Consider the following 18,561-nt stretch of genomic DNA (forward strand, 5'->3'; position numbering starts at 1 on the left):
TTGGAATATACCAACAGTTTACCATTTACTGAATTTCACATTCATAATTCATGACTGGAGGGAATGATAAATGCCAGTCAGCAGTAAGTGTCCATTATTGGCGAAGTTCCCATGTCCCCCCCCCCCTTTTTTTTCCAGGAAGTGCACGTGCACGTCCCCCCTTCCCCCCTCGGCGGCATGATAGGATAGACTGAAACGTATCTGAAAAGTTGCAAGATCCCACATAGGGAGGGCTCCAGTTTGTTTTCCAGCTAAAACCTCCCAGAAAATTAATGCTGAAAAACAACCCGAATGTGGTCTGACTCGATACAATTCACTAAATTCCAACGGTGTATTCATTACAATTTTCATTTGTTTGTTATATGGATAGATGTGTAGTGATTATTCTAATACATTTGTTCATATTTGTATACACAGTGGTTAAAAAGTAAAGGTAAAAGAAAGCAATGTCTTTTAAGATTATTTTTCTTATAACAAAATTTATTGATCGTTTGTCAGTCTCAAATTATTAATCTACTGGGCCCAGTATTATTTTATGAGTTATTAATCAGAAAATCTACATCACCCATAGAGTGATCAAGTTAGTTATTTTCCGTTAACCACGGGGAATTTTATATCAGTTAACCACTGATCATCCGCTAACCACGGGAAATTTTATGTCAGTTAACCAGTGATGTAATCAACCCAGATTATATAGCAATTGAGAATGAAAGTAAAGTTCAACAAAAGACAATGGAAATTTTAATATGGGTTCATTCTTCCATTGGCCAGAGCCTGTTAACATGAACCACTTTGAACTTCCCCCGTGGGAACTTCTGGATACGGTACACTAAATTCAATTTTGATCTAATTACATAGGTCTTTTGCCAGTCTCGTTGGATTTTTGGATACTTTCCTTTGACTCTTTTGGGGGCAAAGAGCCAAACTTTCTGTCCAGGTGTAAAATAGATTATATGAGCTTTCAAATCAAATTTCGATTTCATCTTATTGCTTTTAAGTAACCAATTTTCTCGAACATGTTGATGAACATTGATTAAATGGTCTTGGAGTTGATCAACGTAACTAGCAGGAGTGATGTCATTAATAGCATTATCGCCTGGAGGATTTCCCTGAAGATCTAATGGGAGTCGCAGTTCTCGACCGAGCATTACCATTGCTGGAGAGAATTCAATATTTTGGTGCGTTGAAGAAGGATAGGCCATGAGGAATAGGGGAAGCCATTTATCCCACACCTTCTGATTATCGTCAATAAATTTAGCAAGATAATTTAGAATTGATCGATTAAGACGTTCGACCATCCCGTTAGATTGCGGATGGAGGGGAGTGGTCCTAGTTTTATGGATCCCTAGAAGCTTCATGACGTGATCAAAGACTCTAGCCTCAAAATCTCTTCTCTGATCCGAATGAATCTCAAGCGGTACTCCGAATCGGGAAAAGACATGTGATATCAAAGTCTCCGCTACAGTCTCAGCTTTGTGATCCGGGAGTGGGATAGCCTCCGGCCAACGTGAAAAGTAATCGGTGGCAACGAAGACAAAACGATTCCCGCTCGTAGATCTAGGTTACGGACCCAAAATATCGACAGCGACTCTCTCAAATGGGAACCCTACATTGTAAAGCTGAAGCTTTCCTCTGATTCGTTGCCTAGGCCCATCACGATTGAAACAAATAGAACAAGTCCTGCACCATTTTTCTACATCAAACTTGCAATTGGCCCAGTAAAAACGTCTGCGAATGTTACTCAACATTTTGTTCAGTTTGAAGTGACCACCGACTGGAGATGAACGAGAGAGCTCTAAGATTTCTTTCATAACTGACGTTGGAACGACGATTTGAAAGATAATTTTTGATTGAGTGGGAGATTCCCAACAATGATAGAGTATTCCATTCTTCAATTCCAAAGAATTCCAGTACAATAAGTAGATCTTAATTTCAGAGCCTAAATAAGAAACTATGGACCAATTAGGGCGTTCATTCTTCTCCTTGAACTAAATGATGCATCTCAAAACTGGATCTTCTAATTGGAATCGAAGCCAATCGAAACGGTCATCCACGGTGCAGATAGTTCTGCAAACTCGTTTAAAAGCTTCTTCCTCTACAGAATTTGATCGGTTGCATTTGTTACTGGTGCAAGGACGACGAGAGAGGCCATCAGCATTACCATGGAGATGGCCAAGCCTGTGTGTAATTGAGAAGTCATATTGGAACAGGATTTTTAGCTAACGAGCAACAATATCGTGAGGATGTTTGAACGATAGAAGCCATTTCAGGGCCGCGTGGTCAGTTCTAATGAGAAATTTACGGCCAAGGAGATAGTGATTAGTTTTCAACAGATCGAATTACAGCCAAAAGTTCTCGACGAGTAACGCAATAATTCCTTTCTGATTTTTTAAGGCATTTGCTGAAATATGCGATGACTTTTTCTTCACCATTTTGGATCTGAGAGAGAGTGGCTCCGATTGCTGTGTTAGATGCGTCAGTGTCAAGGATGAAATCACCATCGAGAATCGGTATTGAAAGTATTGGTGGACTTGTGAGGAGTTGTTTTAGTTGGTCAAAACTATTTAGGCTTCTTGTGACCATTCGAAGGGAATTTTGTGTTCTCTGAGAGTGTGTAAGGGTTTGGCAACGTTTGCAAAATCTTTAACAGAATTTCGATAGTAGAAACATAATCCGAGGAAGCTGCAGAGTTGGAGTTTTATTCGAGGCATTGGCCAAGATAAGATGAAGGAGATTTATTCAGGTGAGCATTGAACTCCTTTCCTGGAAACAACATGACCTAGATATATGACTTCCTCTTTAAAGAAAACACATTTCTTAGTGTTGACCTTGAGGTTGGCTGAAGATAGTCGCGAGAAAATTGTTCTGACGTTTTTCAAATGGTCATCGAAATTTGTGCCAAACAGATAATATCGTCCCAGTAGACTCGACAGATTTTACCGATTAAACCCCTCAGAACTTTGTTCATGACTCTAACGAAGGTGGCTGGAGCATTACAAAGTCCAAAAGGTAAGACTTTGAACTGCCACAGTTCGTCTGCGATTGGGAAAGCTGTCTTTGCTCTATCCTTGAGATCTAATTCAACCTGCCAATAACCAGTTTTCAAATCAATCGTCGAAAACTACAAAGATCCGGCGCTAGAATTGAAAATGTCTTCACTTCGAGGTAAAGGCATGGAGTCTTTGATTGTGACGTCATTCAAGCGACGATAGGCGACACAAAATCGTAAAGAGTCATCTTTCTTTTTACTAAAAACCACAGGAGAAGACCAAGGGCTACAGCTTGGTTCGATGACCTCCTAATTTTTCAGTTCTTCTAATAATTCGAATGCCTTGTCCTGATAATGAAAAGGGATTCGGCGAGGATTTTGCCTGATTGGAGGACAATTTCTCACAACAATCTGATGTTTCGTTCCCTGGTACCGTCCTAAATCCTCAGAATTGTTAGAGAAACTATTCTGAAATTGCAGGAAGAATAGGTAAAGTTGCTCTTGTTCGTAAAAATTCAAAAGTTTACAAAAATTTTCGAAAAGCTTGGTCACATGATCTGCAATCCTTTTTCGACTACCAAGAGTGTCAGAAGGAATTTCATTCGAGATTACTTGTTTTATAGAAACGATTTTCCTAACATGATTAATATCAAATTTGCGATTGATAATTGACTTGAAATCTTTTAATAATCCGGATTTCAATAGGAAATCCAATCCGAGAATGCATTGATCTGAGGTATCTGCGAAAATCACATCTAGATCCAGAGAAAGATTTCCGATGGTAAAAGTTATTTGTTTCGTAGCAATGTACGGGAAATTCTTCGCCTGAAACTGTTTGGATAGTGATATTTTTTATGACATCTCTCAACTCTTTCAAATTGTTATTGAAGAGGTTAGGATTAACGAGAGTAATATCTGAGACAGTGTCAATAATCATTGAGCACTGATTTTTATTAATCGTACCATCAATTTTTAATCCCTGTATTAATTTTGGGTTTTCAGTTGAAATTCGAGAACATTTGAGTTTATTTTCTTTGATAGAGTCAATCCATCCCCCCAATGAATTGACTCTGTTTAGTTTTCCGAATTTGAATTTACAGTTGAAGCGGAATTACGCGTTGACAGCGTTAACGCTATTCGAAACCACAAAGATCCTGCGCTAGAATTGAAGCGTTAGCGTTATTCAGATTTCGGTTATTATTGCAAGACCGATTCCTCAGAAAGTTCGAATTCTGGCGGTTGCCATTACTGAAATTGTGAGAAAGATGAAATCGGTTAGAAGAATTGTCAGTTGAGGTGTTAAGTTGGGTCCTCTGTTGGTGATAATTCGAAGAATTAGAAGTGTAACATTTGTTCGCATAGTGACCGGATTGGCCGCACTTGAAACAAGAAACGGGAAGACGTTTGTTCGGAAATTCTCTGGGCGTCGAATGGTGTGAAGACGAACTGTGGTAGTTGTTTTGAGAACGTTTAGTAGAAGGGTTCTCAGTAGGATGTTTGTAGTTTAGCATGTGCATAATTGATTTGAGTTGTGTAGCCCGAGAAACTGCTTTGTAAAGATTCGATACATTCCGAACGCAACATAAATTCAATTTCTTTATTATTGATACTGTTAATGAAAGAACGACACGCGGTTTAATCGCGACTTTCTTCTGAAATGTTTCAATAAGAAAGACGTACGAGGCGTTCAATCTCCTCGGCAAATGACTGAAAGTTTTATCTTTACTTTGTTTACGCGTCTGTAATTGGTTAAAATACATCCGTGCAAGATGTTTTTCATCGACACGTTCTTGTAGAATGGCAACGATTTTGTCATAATTCCCCCTGTCACAGATAGAAATTTTCTCGAGAATCAGTTGCGCTTTAGCACGAAGTCTAGTTAATAGCTGAGCTGCCATGATGTCGCGTGTCCAATTATTGTGCGAAGCAGCGATTTCAAAATGGGTCTGATAACGTGACCATAACTGTGTGCCGTCGTAAGTGTCAGGTGTAATGAAATTGTTTTTACTGATGGTTGCGTTTTCATTTAGAGGAAAATTCGCTGAAATAGAGGTCAAGTGAGGGGCGAAATCATTGGTATTAGTGCGACAAGCGTTTGAGTGATTTGAAGGTTTATCTGATGGATTGAGAGTCGTAGAGATGTCTTGACGGGAACTTTGACCACGAAGAATTTGAACAGGAACTTGTTGAATGTGAGAGTTCAATGGATTGGATCGGGTTGGGACATTGGCTTCCGGGGAAATTCTGCGAGAATTTCGATGTTCAGGACTCTGGGAATGATGAATTTCAGTAGGAACCGTTCGACTGTGAGAGTTTGATCGATCGGGATGGATAGGAACAGTCACTTCTGGTTGAATTCCGCACGAATTGTACGCCTCCGGACTCTGAGAACGATGAAGTTCAGTAGGAACTTCTCGGATGTGAGAACCGAGCTAGTCGGTGGTTTCCCGTAAAGTTCTTCGAGAATTGTGTTGCTCTTCCCTGGCAGTATGTCGGTGTTGTTGTAAATCTGATTGAATTGACTCACGAATGGTGTGGATGATTTCTGAAACATCGGCTCGACGTTGTTGTTGGAATTCCTCTCGAAGACTTCTAATTTCAGTGAAAATCTCTGATCTCAAATGCTTATGAGAATCGTGACCGCCTGGTGCTGAATGGGGGCGAAATCCCGAAGAAAGTGGGCCGGAACGGAAATTGGATAGTTCAGGAGAGGTTTCTTTCGTTTTACCGCGCCACCGATACATCTGTTAATGCCGGTGGAGTCTTCTTGAAGCAAAGAAATCCAAATTATCCGGAAAGATTAGTGGGCGAATCGATTTTTCTTCAAAACCACTTCTGACACCAAATGTTAATTCTTCTTGATAAAGAATGAGACACAACACCAGATAAATTAAGGGGGGGTTTTTATTAGCACACAACGAAGAGATGTAATCTAAAACAGGAATCTCGAACAAGTGAAGTTCGGGTCACTCAAACAAAAGTATTCGGGGTTCATGGAACGTACTTCAGCTTGTACATTCAAAAGAAGGGGGGAACCCGCAACAATATTCATAAGACGATGGTACGCAGGACAATTGTCGTGGCCTTGTGACCCGGGTAGAAAATGTTTATGGTGTGACACCTGCTCGGCGGTTTAGATGCAACTAACGTAATTGTATGGTGAACCTCTATTAAATAGTTTAGTATTCTTTTTCAACCACTGTAGTCGACAATAACTTGTCTTGTTGAGTCAATTTCCAACAAATTATCGTATTCAGCACATAACAGATAATTTACATTTTGCTCTGTTACTTTGTTGAACCGTACTTCAATACGAACACTCCCACTCTTTACGAGATTCCAATGACCGGCAGAACTTGCAAATAAATCGGGAGTCAGATCAAAGGCGAATAAACAAAACCCGTCGGAATATGCTAGACGAGCAATGTTATTTCCACGGTCACTAAAATGNCTAACGTAATTGTGTGGTGAACCTCTATTAAATAGTTTAGTATTCTTTTTCAACCACTGTAGTCGACAATAACTTGTCTTGTTGAGTCAATTTCCAACAAATTATCGTATTCAGCACATAACAGATAATTTACATTTTGCTCTGTTACTTTGTTGAACCGTACTTCAATACGAACACTCCCACTCTTTACGAGATTCCAATGACCGGCAGAACTTGCAAATAAATCGGGAGTCAGATCAAAGGCGAATAAACAAAACCCGTCGGAATATGCTAGACGAGCAATGTTATTTCCACGGTCACTAAAATGCGTTCTAGTCCCCGCAAATAAGGTATTAAAAGCTTCCACATCTATACTGAGAAAAAAAATGTCTACAGCCAAATATATCTACTAGAGACAAGTAAATGCGTGTAAATATTTGCATTTAATTTTCTACAGCCAAGTAAATTTACTAGCCGCAAGTAGATTTACTTGGCTGTAGAATTTTTTTTTTTCAGTGTAGACACCCGTCAGAGGTAAAACTCGGTTGCAGGGGTTTCGTAAGTACTTGGCGTCCATCGACATTCAGGCATAGAAACTTAATTCTGAAATTCTGAAAGTTGAAGGGATTCTTCTTCCTCGCTCCATTGAAACTGGCATTGTCGACAAATCCAAGTATAATTCTTTTAGGCAGTTGGCCTAAAATTGCATTATCTATCGTCTCTCCCATAATTCCATTATGTAGAACAAAAGATTTAACATCAACACGGGTCAAGGGATATTTTGCAGTTGTCTTTGCAAGCGTTTTAGCGTGAGCTATCAATATTCCAGGGCTGAGTTTCACGCGTCGAACTATCAATGAGGCCTCCACATTATTTACTTTATAATTAAGTGTAGTATCGTCCATGAGACAATATTCATCCTTTGCGCGGATAAGACGAACACGTAATTCTACACCGTTCATCAAAAATTTATCTTGATTGAAAACGTCACAATGCAAATGTCCCAGCAGATCAAACGGTCTTCCACCTTTCGTAAATACTTGTCGAGAGATTAGGCCACTTTTTTTTCACATCGGCGCCCACAACTACAGCTGTATCCATAGCGCCAGAGGTATCAGCTGACCATAGTGCTATTGAAGATGCGAGTACTTAGCATCTTCTCCATAGTTTAGCAACGTTTCAATATATGTTCTATAGGCGTAGAGGTTATTTGGCGCCGTAACAACTTTTTTACTGAAATATACAACCACTTGGTTAAACATTGAATGCAAAAAATTATTCACAGGACCGACAGGATCCTCAACAGCAGCAGTGCCATCGGGCTTCAAAATTTTCGCTCGAATTTTTATTATAGTATGTGTCAAATTGATGTATTCTTCTCCATGGCCTGGTACGATAAATTCGATTAGGGCGTCGTCCAATAGAGTAGATACAGGATTATAATAAAAAAATTGAGAATTTTCAATACTTGTCTGCGTCGGGGGTATATTAAACAGATCGAGCTCCGATTTCACGCACTCGGAAGAGTGTGAATGTAGAAACGACATGATGATTAGTTGAAAATATCGTATAAATCGCGAGTCTTCCTCTTGGATTTATTTTTTTTCACTTTTGTCCTTTTTTCTTATTTTTCTTATTTTTCGGAATATTTCTCTTATTTTTATTCTTCCTGGTTTTGGATGTCTTGGCAGACCCGCGTCTAGTGAGTTTATGAGATGCGAGGTGTTTACGCTTTCTTTTATATCCTGATCCACGCATCATGGGCCCAATTTTTTCCTGTGCCTTCCTTTTAAAATTTAATCCCGACTCCGCTAGCCGATCCTCCAGCGCCAGCATTAAGGGTTTTCCGTTTGTCACTACAGCGCCTACAACGTTAATTCCCGCGTTGAGAGCTTCTTTACCGACTGCTCGAGCTGCACTACCGAGGAAGGGCAGAATTCGACGAAAGAGGCCCCTGACGAAAGACCCAATTCCATGGCCTCGTTAATATGGGCTCCCAACATAGACCCGTCCGAAATTATTGTATATTTCCACTGACCCTCCACCAGCCTGGTCCGCGTAATATGCAATGTAAGGACTCATTTTGCTCGTTAATCAATTCTCTTGAAATGAAGTGTCACGTTCAAGGGTCCGTACTCGAATGGTATCATTTCACCACGTTTGCACCTTATATCTATTTCAATTGTGCGAAATGAGTATCTCATCAACGGAATATAATGAGGATTTGAAAAAGTAGCACAGTGTGTGGCTCCATATGTATAACCAGCAGCATTGAATGATACCGCTCGTAAAAGAGATGACTGCAAATCATCTGTTACATAGAGTACGCAAAGGTCACTATAGATGAACAAGCTTTCAGGTAAACCCCTGGACAAACTGGCAGGTAGATATCCCTCACAATATGGCTTTGCGTTCATGAAACTGTGCACGCGCCTCTCAAACCCCAACATATCAGCCAATTTATCCGAAAAGTCTAATGCATGTACCGTGTTACCGCATATTTTGGAGATGCAATGCCTTCCAATTTTCACAAAACCTTGTCGGCTAGAATATTCAACTTTTATATGATCTTTCAAGGGTGCAAACTTATTCATGAAACCCACGAGAGCCGTCAGGTCCTTCAAAACCGCAGTAGGTAGAAAAAATATTTGTGGTAGATTTGCCTTGCCTTTGTTGTCTTTTCCGCTACTAACAAAATTGATGAAGACATCTTTCCCATCATGTATATGTAAAAAATTACAAGGAAACTGTATTTCACTCAGGCCCACAACCCATTCTCCTTCCAACTGAACTTGTTTCGGGAGCAAGGTTGTATATTTTGATGCTGTATTGTCGGGATGATAGTCCATGGTGCTGTTGCTTGGGAGCACCATATAAAATTCGTTCCTCTTCATTTTTTTCCAGTGATGTGCAGCTCTGACGCAGGTAACCACGAATCAAATTTATCAGGATATCCCTCCCAATGAACAAGAATTTGTCTATTTTTTCCTTTTCCTTTAGAGCGTATGACACGTTCAACTACGAATTCATCCTTGTCCGTTTGTTTATTGACAAGCACCAACTCTGGTTCGTAAAAAAATCCTTCAATTTGTTCATTAGCTGAATCTTTCAGCTCGTATATTGGTAATGATTGTTTGAGGACTGCTTTCATTATTTGGAATATTTCTTAACTCCAATTAGTCTCATATCCTTTCTCAAAGATGCCTTTCGCTCGACTGATGCGCACATACTCCCCAACTTTGTATTTAAAGGTTTCTTTACGAGATTTCACCGACTTGTACCGATTTTGTATATTACGCCATGCATATGGAGTAGTATCGATAGTAACAGCCGCAGATGCTATCTTTATTGATGAATGTCTCGGGTTGTTATAAGAGTCGACAATTTGTTCCAACACATCTATATATTTATATGTTCGACTATGTGTAAAGTAACGCCACATGCGTTCCTTCAATGTCTAATTAAAACGTTCCACGATTGCGGCTTTTACGTCAGGATTACGCGGAACACGACATTGAATTTTTTTATCAGAGAAAAAATTTTGGACACTGCTAGCCATCAACTCTTCCCTTGTCAATTTGTATACAAATCGGCACACGACCACTGCTCCTTCCCATTATACGTTTAAAGCCCTCGAGTACCTGCGGTGCCGTCCTTCAGTGGATCGACTCAGGCAAACTTGCTTAAAACGTCAATGACCACAAGTAAATATGAAATACCTTGAAGAAGTACCTGAAAATGAAATAAAAAACTGGCTCAATTCCCAGAATACGCGTAAAAACTTGAAAAAAGCACGCATAAACCCTCCTTGCAAAGTGAAGAAGTCAGGACTATCATCATGGCTTCCATTTTAAATGAAGAACAACTTTCGGGGACATATTTTAGCCCTCCAGAGCCAGAGGCATATGCGGGGGCTAGAAATATTTTGTCAAAGTATAAAAAAGAAGTACCTGAAAATGAAATAAAAAACTGGCTCAATTCCCAGAATACTTATGCACTCCACAGACCCATCAGACGTAAATTTCCACGCTTACATTATACAGTGACAAACATTGATGATGTGTGGGAGGCTGATTCGGTTGAGTTGAGATCACGTCAAGGAATTGGAGGCCAGAGCTGACAAGGGCGAACTACACACGATGTGGGAGTCCATTCGACCTTCCAAGGGTAAAATGCAACGTGAGGAGACCAAACGTCTCCCCCGGGTGGCTAGAGTCATTGTTCCTAACGATGGTTGTGGTTTAGAGGAACTTACCCAATATCAATGATACTTGGCATAAGAAGGATGTATCATCAAGGTCTACTCTCTTAAAAGAAATGGAAAAGATCACCCTGTACTCTACGATGGCAAACCTGAACTGACCAGCAAAAATATGCCGGCCCAATATACATTGTGTATTATCCGGAAGGCAAACACTACGAGCCAATTCAGAATTTACCTTCTTTTTTTGGCACTGCATATTACTGTGAACATTGCAATAAGCCCTACAGTTCTCGAGGACACGTTTGTGATAAAATTTGTGACAGATGTTTGAAAAATCCACCGTATGACCCTACAATCGTTGATAAAATAATGTGTAATGAATGTAATCGAGAATTCCACGGAGAATTGTGCTTCGAACAACATAAAAAAGCAGGATCTTTTAGCGGAAACAATCCAACCGTATGCGGGCGCATAAAATTGTGTGAAAAATGCAATGTGAAAATTGATCATCGGAAAACTCAGAAACACCTATGGAATAAATATTATTACACCGTGTGCCAAAAGGACGAAGATATTTCTCATCTATGCTACATGCTTACATTGAAAAGTAAGAAAAAATTAACAGTGAAACGCGTGGCCTTTGTTTTCTATGACTTTGAGACAAGACAAGATGAGCTGATGCAAGGAACTAATGACGTCAACATATACGTACCAACTCTTTTGCCTAGCCCAAACTATATGTGACCGCTATGCAGACATGAATGATGAAGATGTTGTGAAGATTAAGCAAAAACTTCAAAGCCGGTGCAGTGTGTGTACAGTCGAGCACTAAAGTTCGTGAACAACCTGAACTTGTATCTTATATATTCTGTTCACGAACTTTAGTGTTTGACTGTAAACCTCGAGAAAATGTTTTTGATGGTGAGCATCCTGTGCGAGGATTTGTCAATTACATCACATCGATGGGTAAGGCGTATAAAAAAGTAGTTTTTATTGCTCACAACGCGAAAGGTTATGACTCGCAATTTATTTTGAGAGATGTCATGCGTAGAACTAACAGCGAGATTAAAACAATTATTAACGGCACAAACATTATGGTGTTGGTAGACTATACGGACCCTTTCTTAATATAAATTTTATATTTGGAAATTTTTGGGATCCGATGCCAGCCACGTCCCCGGCGTAGATCCTGGGTAACGCCAAGAGTTGGTAAGGCTCGTAATTGGATGCTTTACCATGCTCGGGAATTTAGAAAGTGACTATCTTTAAATTAATTTGTTAAAATAAATTTGCCTTTTGAAGGAAGGTGGCGAAATGGGAGGTCCCGTACACCTACCCGGCCACTTATATAATTATATAAAGTGTTCCGAAGAGTTCTAAATTCACCTCTGGCAACCCACTCCCCATGTGACAATTTCTAGCAGGGTATCTGGCAGGGGTACGTATTGTATACCAAATTCAACATTATCTTGGTGAAGTGCAGAAATAATAAATTTATAGATAGTTTAAATTATTTCCACATGGCTCTAGCCAGTTTGCCGAAGGCTTTTGGATTGGGGGATATTGCAAAAGGTTATTTTCCACATTTTTTTAATAAAAAAGAGAATCAGGACTACGTAGGGCCTATACCCGATGAGAAATATTATGGTGCAAACACGATCAATGTGCAAGATCGAAAAAAATTCTTAGCTTGGTATAATGAGCGAGTAGAAGAAAATTACGAGTTCAATTTTTGTGAAGAAATTCTCCATTATTGTCGACTTGATGTTACAATTTTGAAACGTGCGTGTGTGCAGTTTCGTAAATTAATTATCAACGATGGAAATTTCTGCCCTTTTACAGAGTGTGTAACGATTGCTTCGACTTGTATGCGCGTTTTCCAAATAAATTTCTTGAAGGAAAAACAGATAGGTATTATCCCTCAGGGAGGCTATCGTTTAGGAAAAATATAGTCAAAAGTAGCAATTGAATGGCTTCTGTGGCGTGAACATTGCGAGAATCATCGAATAATACACGCCGGGTGTACTCGAGAACACAAAACGGAATCAGGATATCGGTTAGATGGCTATTGGGAAGATGTTGAAAATAATAAAAAAATATGCGTATCAGTTTCACGGGTGTTATTAGCACGGTTTTCCACGTTGTTTCAAGATTAATAGAGATAAAGAGTTGAGCCACAAGGATACATTAGAGAGTCGATATGAGAGAACAGGAGCAATTACCCGGGAATAGCAAAACTTGAGTTGCGAAGTCATTGAAATGTGGGAATGCGATTTTATGCATCAAAAAAAGACAGATCTCGAGTTATCAAACTTTGTTGAAAACATCGATCAGCAAACGTTTATTGCCTTAGATTCGCACGATGCCTTTTTCGGCGGCCGCACGGGAAATACCGTAACACACTATGATGTGAAAGAGAATGCAAAAATTCGATATGTCGACGTTTGTTCATTATATCCGTACGTTTTAAAGACAGGTATTTTCCTATCGGGCACCCCACTGTGCATGTAGGTGCCGATTATCAGCTCGTATGCCCTAATAACGATATTTCGCACATAGAGGGACTTGTGAAATATCGCATTTTACCCCCGCGACGATTATTTCACCCAGTTTTACCTGTCAAAGCACACGGTAAGCTACTGTTCCCTCTCTGTCGGTCATGCTGCGAAGGTCTAGTGCAAGACAATTGCCCTCATGATGACCCCACTGACCGCGAGTTTTTGGGGACTTGAGTCGCCCCAGAGCTTCATAAAGCAGTAGAGGTGTGATATAAGATTTTGGAAATTGATGAAATTTGGGAGTATAAAAAAACAACGCGTTATGACCCTGTGTAGACGATGATGAATCCAAGGATAAATACGTAGCTGAATATGAGGTGAGAAAGGGAATAAAACTCGACAAGGATAAAATTCAAAAGAATGCTGGATTGAGAGTAGTAGCAAAACTTTGTTTAAACTGTCTCTGGGATGAATTTGGGGAGAGAAAACTCAACGAAAAAGGCAATTATTCGAACATATCAGGAGTTTGCCAACATAATGATTAATCCTGAAATCGAAGTGACAGGTGCTAGGTGAATTCATCCCGGACTACTCATTCCAAACTAATTCATCCCGGACAACTTACCCCAAACAAATTCATCCCAAAACAAATCAATCCCACGACAATTTCATCCCAAACATCAAATTCCAATAGAATTTTTCACGGTCACAACAATAATTCAGGGAGAGAAAAATATTAACTTTATTTTCACAGAAAAAAGCACTGAACGCAACATCAAAATCAATCAGATACTTCACGATTCCCTCGTAGTATTATTTACACAGCCAATCAACGGTTCAACAGGAAACATTGCAAACAAAACGGTTAAATCATTCTTATCCATCTTAACTAACATTCGGCAGATAGGCCACACGTAATAGACCACAGCATCAATTTATAAAATCAGTACAACACTTGAAAATTAATCCGATAAGTCATGCGCTTCAGCCAAGCGTATTCTTCATCCAAACAGTAATAATAATAAAAATGGGATGAAACTAGCATGGGATGAATTTGTTTTGAGGTGAAATTGTGTGGGATGAATTGTCGTGGGATGAATTATGCTGGGATGAATTAACCGGATACCGAAGTGACAGGGTTTGTCCCTGTCGATAACGAGACTCTCTTCATGTCCTGGAAACCTTTCAACGAAGCTGCGGAACTGTCTACCAAAGCCAATGTTGTTATCGCTGCTTATATAACAGCTCACGCACGTCTCAAATTATATTCTTATTTAGAAAAAGAGCCAGAACGCGTTTTGTATTATGATGCAGACTCGTTTATTTACGTGAGCGTCGAATCTAACGAGTTACTACTAGGGAATTTTCTGGGGGACTTGACCGATGAAGTAGAGGGCTACGGAGAAGAGAGTTTCATTACGTCTTTTGTCTTTAGCGGCCCTAAATTTTATACTTATCGTGTAAAGGAAACAGGATGGAACCATCGCAGAAGTTGGTAAAATAAAAGGCGTTAGGTTAAATTACGAGATGCGTAAACAGATACATTACGATTCGATTCGTGCCCTCGTCGTCGATAAGGTAGAACCTTACCAGATCAACTACAAGGGCATAAGACGTACCATGTACCATGAAGTCGTCACGAAATTTATACGCGCAATGGGCCCACAACGAAGGCTTGATGAAGACGCTTCGACCCTCCCCTACGGATATAAGATAAAACGCTGCGTGATTGAACCCTACGATTGAAAAACTAAAACGAATGAAAAATACTTTTGATTTTTTATGCTAGTGTGTAGGGATTAGATTAAAAATTAGAGTAATTTTTTTGTAGATGTCAACTAGATGTAAGTTTTTAACACTAGATGTAATTTTTTTTTCGTTGATATAAGTTTTTATAAATTCAAAAATTTTTTTTTAAATGTAAGTTTTTTTAAAATAAATTTTTTTGAAGTAAATTTTTTGAGTTTTTTTTTCAAAATAAAAAAGGAGAAAAATAGATTACATTTTTTTTATTCAAGAAAACTGAATCTAAAAAATACTTTTTTTTTTAATTCAAAACTTAATGCGAATGAATTATATTGTTTAAAAAAAAAATTGTTGTTTTCGCCGCGACGGTAAGGGGCACCTCACTCCCACTCGTCAAGATCACAGTACTGTGGTTGGGATGATAGGGGCCCACCGAAGAGGATGTGTCTTATAAATCCTCGATGGGAGATCCTTAAGAGCTGGTCGCATGCATCTGAAAATGAAAAAACGATTGAAATTTGGTTGAAAAAAAAATCTACGAAAAATGCGACGAATAAATTTTTTAAGAAAACAATCCAGCACGGAAAATTTCTATGGGAGAGAAAGCGAGCAAAAATCTCTATCACAAAATATTTTTTTCACAAAAAAATTCGACACTGAAAAATTGGAGGAAAACCGGAATAGAAAAATTCAAAAACGAAAAAAAAAGGAGACGAAAACCGAATGGAAAATACATGTAAACTCCATAAGAGACATTTAAAAAACGAAAACAATATACGCATTTTGGAAAAAATTCAATCCAAAATTTGACGCTGAAAAATTGGACGACACCGGAACAGAAAAATTCGAAAATTAAAAAATTAAAAACAGAAAATTTCAACGAGAGAACGCGAGCAAAAATTTCTTTCACAAAAAAAATTTTTCAAAAACAATTTCAATACTGAAGAATTGGACGAAAACCGGAATAGAAAAATTTACAAACGAAAACCGAATGGAAAATACATGTAAACTCCATAAAAGACGTTTAAAAAACGGAAAAAAATGCACACCTTTTGGAAAAAAATGGACTAAAAATATGACGCTGAAAATTTTTAAACAAGAAAAAAATTTCTTTCTCACAAAAAAATGCACGAAAATCGGATTCTAGGAAACTACTCAAAAAATTATGAACAAGCAAACTATGTGAACATTTTTTCTTTTTATCAAGAATTTTTACAAAAAATCACTCAAAATATAAATAAAAACTTACCATCCGGTAGGTTCTCTCCACAGTGATGACTGACCCGACTATTTTCAACCTTCTTTTTCTTTTTGTCGAAATGAAAAATCACACGGAGCACTGTACGAAAATCGGCGGAGACTTGTCACTGGAGACTACCCTGAAGAATATGGAGTTGTAAGTGAGTGTTCCAAGGTTCTAGCAGTTTACATATCTCGAATTGTTTATTCTCTTCCTCCTTATTTTTCTTTTTTCGCCACGATCTTTCGTTCTTTCGGCGGTATGTACTTTTCATCCTCCGTGTATTTATCAACATATACACGTATGCGTTTCTGACGGAATCTAGGCTTTAGTTTTTCCCTGCAATTCTCACTTGGTGACCGATCTGCGAGATATTTATCGAACAGTTCCGACGTCTTGATCTCTCCAAATTTTATCTATTTTTACAGTCAAAAATATTTTTTACGATTGATCCAGAAAAAAATGGACGTTACGCGTATTAGAAAAATATTCACAGTGGTGGGGATAGCATGATAGAGGTGGGGGTAATATACATCATATGAAATCCACGGTAGTGGGGGGAACATGTGTGACGCCGATGCCGCAGCACTCCCTACGGTGGGGGTAATGTATGGTTAGCATAGGACGGTTACGTGAATGGTGGGGGTCTGAACGTGCCCCACTCTCATGCCTGGCGCAATAAAACGCGGCTGCTCGCAGTGTATTTAATTCAGTCGATTTGATATCGTTCATCTATTTGTTTACCATGGAAAATATCAACGAAAAAGAGTGCAGTGGTGTTGAACAGCAGGTGGTGCTGTCGCGAGTTATACCTCTCAATAAGTCGGAGACGAAGCAAATTCGTGTTCGTTTACAAGTTACCTGTCTTGGTCAATTTGTTCCTGTGGTGCAGTTTATGGCCGTACGCCCCAACCGCGTCGTGTTGTCAATGTCACGAAAGGAATGGGGCCTTCACTACAAAGATCTAGATGCCATTACGGACTACTTTGATCCAGTGAAGTTTCACCCAAAATTCGTCCACAATGTAGCTGGTAAGCAATTTGGGGATGTCAAAGTGAGACTCCATTGCAGCTACAATAACCCCTGCGTTGCTTTTGTACGTGCTGATGTAAGGCAACCCCTCATTATGATGAGTCCCAGCATTATAACATTAAAAAACAAAGCTGCATGGATCGAACAGTGGTTACACTTTTTGGACTCAATGCCTCTCAAACAATACAAAGAGTCTCTGGTCCGGGCGATCACAAGTGTTGCAATGAATTATATGGAATACAATAGGATGCCAGCCACTGAAGAACTCCACTATCGCATACGCAATAATTTCGAGATTTATCTTTTAGCCAAGGACGACCTCCACCGTACAGTACCTCAGGAGAATCTGGGATATTTGTATCAATTATTTGGTGAAATGTTCCACTTCTGCTACGACGAGTAAGGCAACCCCTCATTATGATGAGTTCCAGTGATGCCAGGTGAGGGGAAAAATCCCACGCGTGGGAATTTCGTGCGCAACTCTCTCGCGCACTCCCCAGGTCCCCACTACTGGAAAGGCGCAAAGCCTGTGGCTATAACCCAGCGAATTAAATTCCGGAAAATCGTTTGAATAGGGAGAAAATAAATATAATACAAAACAAAAATAATTATAAATGAAGAATAGTGATGCACTAATGCTATATTTATTACACGAGTGCAGTATTGATTATATTAGTGCACCATTCTACTTATTAATTACCCAATCTATCTTCCTTGCAGCTGATTTCTTTGTAACCGTCGAAAATTTACAAGCTTAACATGTTCTTTTAATAATTGATTTGGCATGGTTAATTGAAAAACAATTCGATTCACATAATTGATTAAAGAAGCAATGGTAAGACCGGAAAATTCTATTGGAAATCTCAAAAAAGAGATTGAAGCCTGAAAATCAGACATCGGCATAGTCATAAATTTCAAATAGCCTTAATTTCTAAAATCTTCACTTAATCAAACTTATAAAAATTTGAATTATTTTACCAATCATCCAATATTCAAATCCCGAATTATTTATCAATCAATAGTCGAGTTGGAAAGATTAATAATTATTTGCATATCCGATAATATATGTCCAAACATACATAATTATGTGATTAATAGTTGATAAAAAATTAACATGATTAATTATTTGACTATTTTCTAAATTTCAACAAAAAAATTAAACAAATTTCATTAATCGAAGGCATGAATTACCGTCAAAGACGGAATTGAATACAGGTAAAACATACAATCAGGAATAAGAGTTAAAATGAAGGGTCGCGAGGTTTAGGCCTGAAAGTCAGAACAGAAGGTTGTGACGAGGCATATTCATTTATTTTTTATTATTTTTCTACATATTTTTTCCCACTACACACTGCCCCTAAAAGGTAAATCCCGCCACCGTTGGATACCCCTTCCCCAGACTTTTCCCCTCATCGCCCCTCT

General features: G+C 38.9%; 1 protein-coding gene across 2 annotated transcripts in view; it reads right to left on the bottom strand.

Moving 5' to 3' along the window:
* LOC107042093 (protein LZIC) overlaps window positions 1–18,561 on the bottom strand; it is a 137,442-nt gene that overhangs the window by 38,053 nt on the left and 80,828 nt on the right. The gene's annotated exons all lie outside the window — the stretch shown is intronic.

Source organism: Diachasma alloeum, unplaced genomic scaffold (assembly GCF_001412515.2).
Source record: "Diachasma alloeum isolate Michigan unplaced genomic scaffold, Dall2.0 Dall_scaffold_00413, whole genome shotgun sequence".
Taxonomy (NCBI): domain Eukaryota; kingdom Metazoa; phylum Arthropoda; class Insecta; order Hymenoptera; family Braconidae; genus Diachasma; species Diachasma alloeum.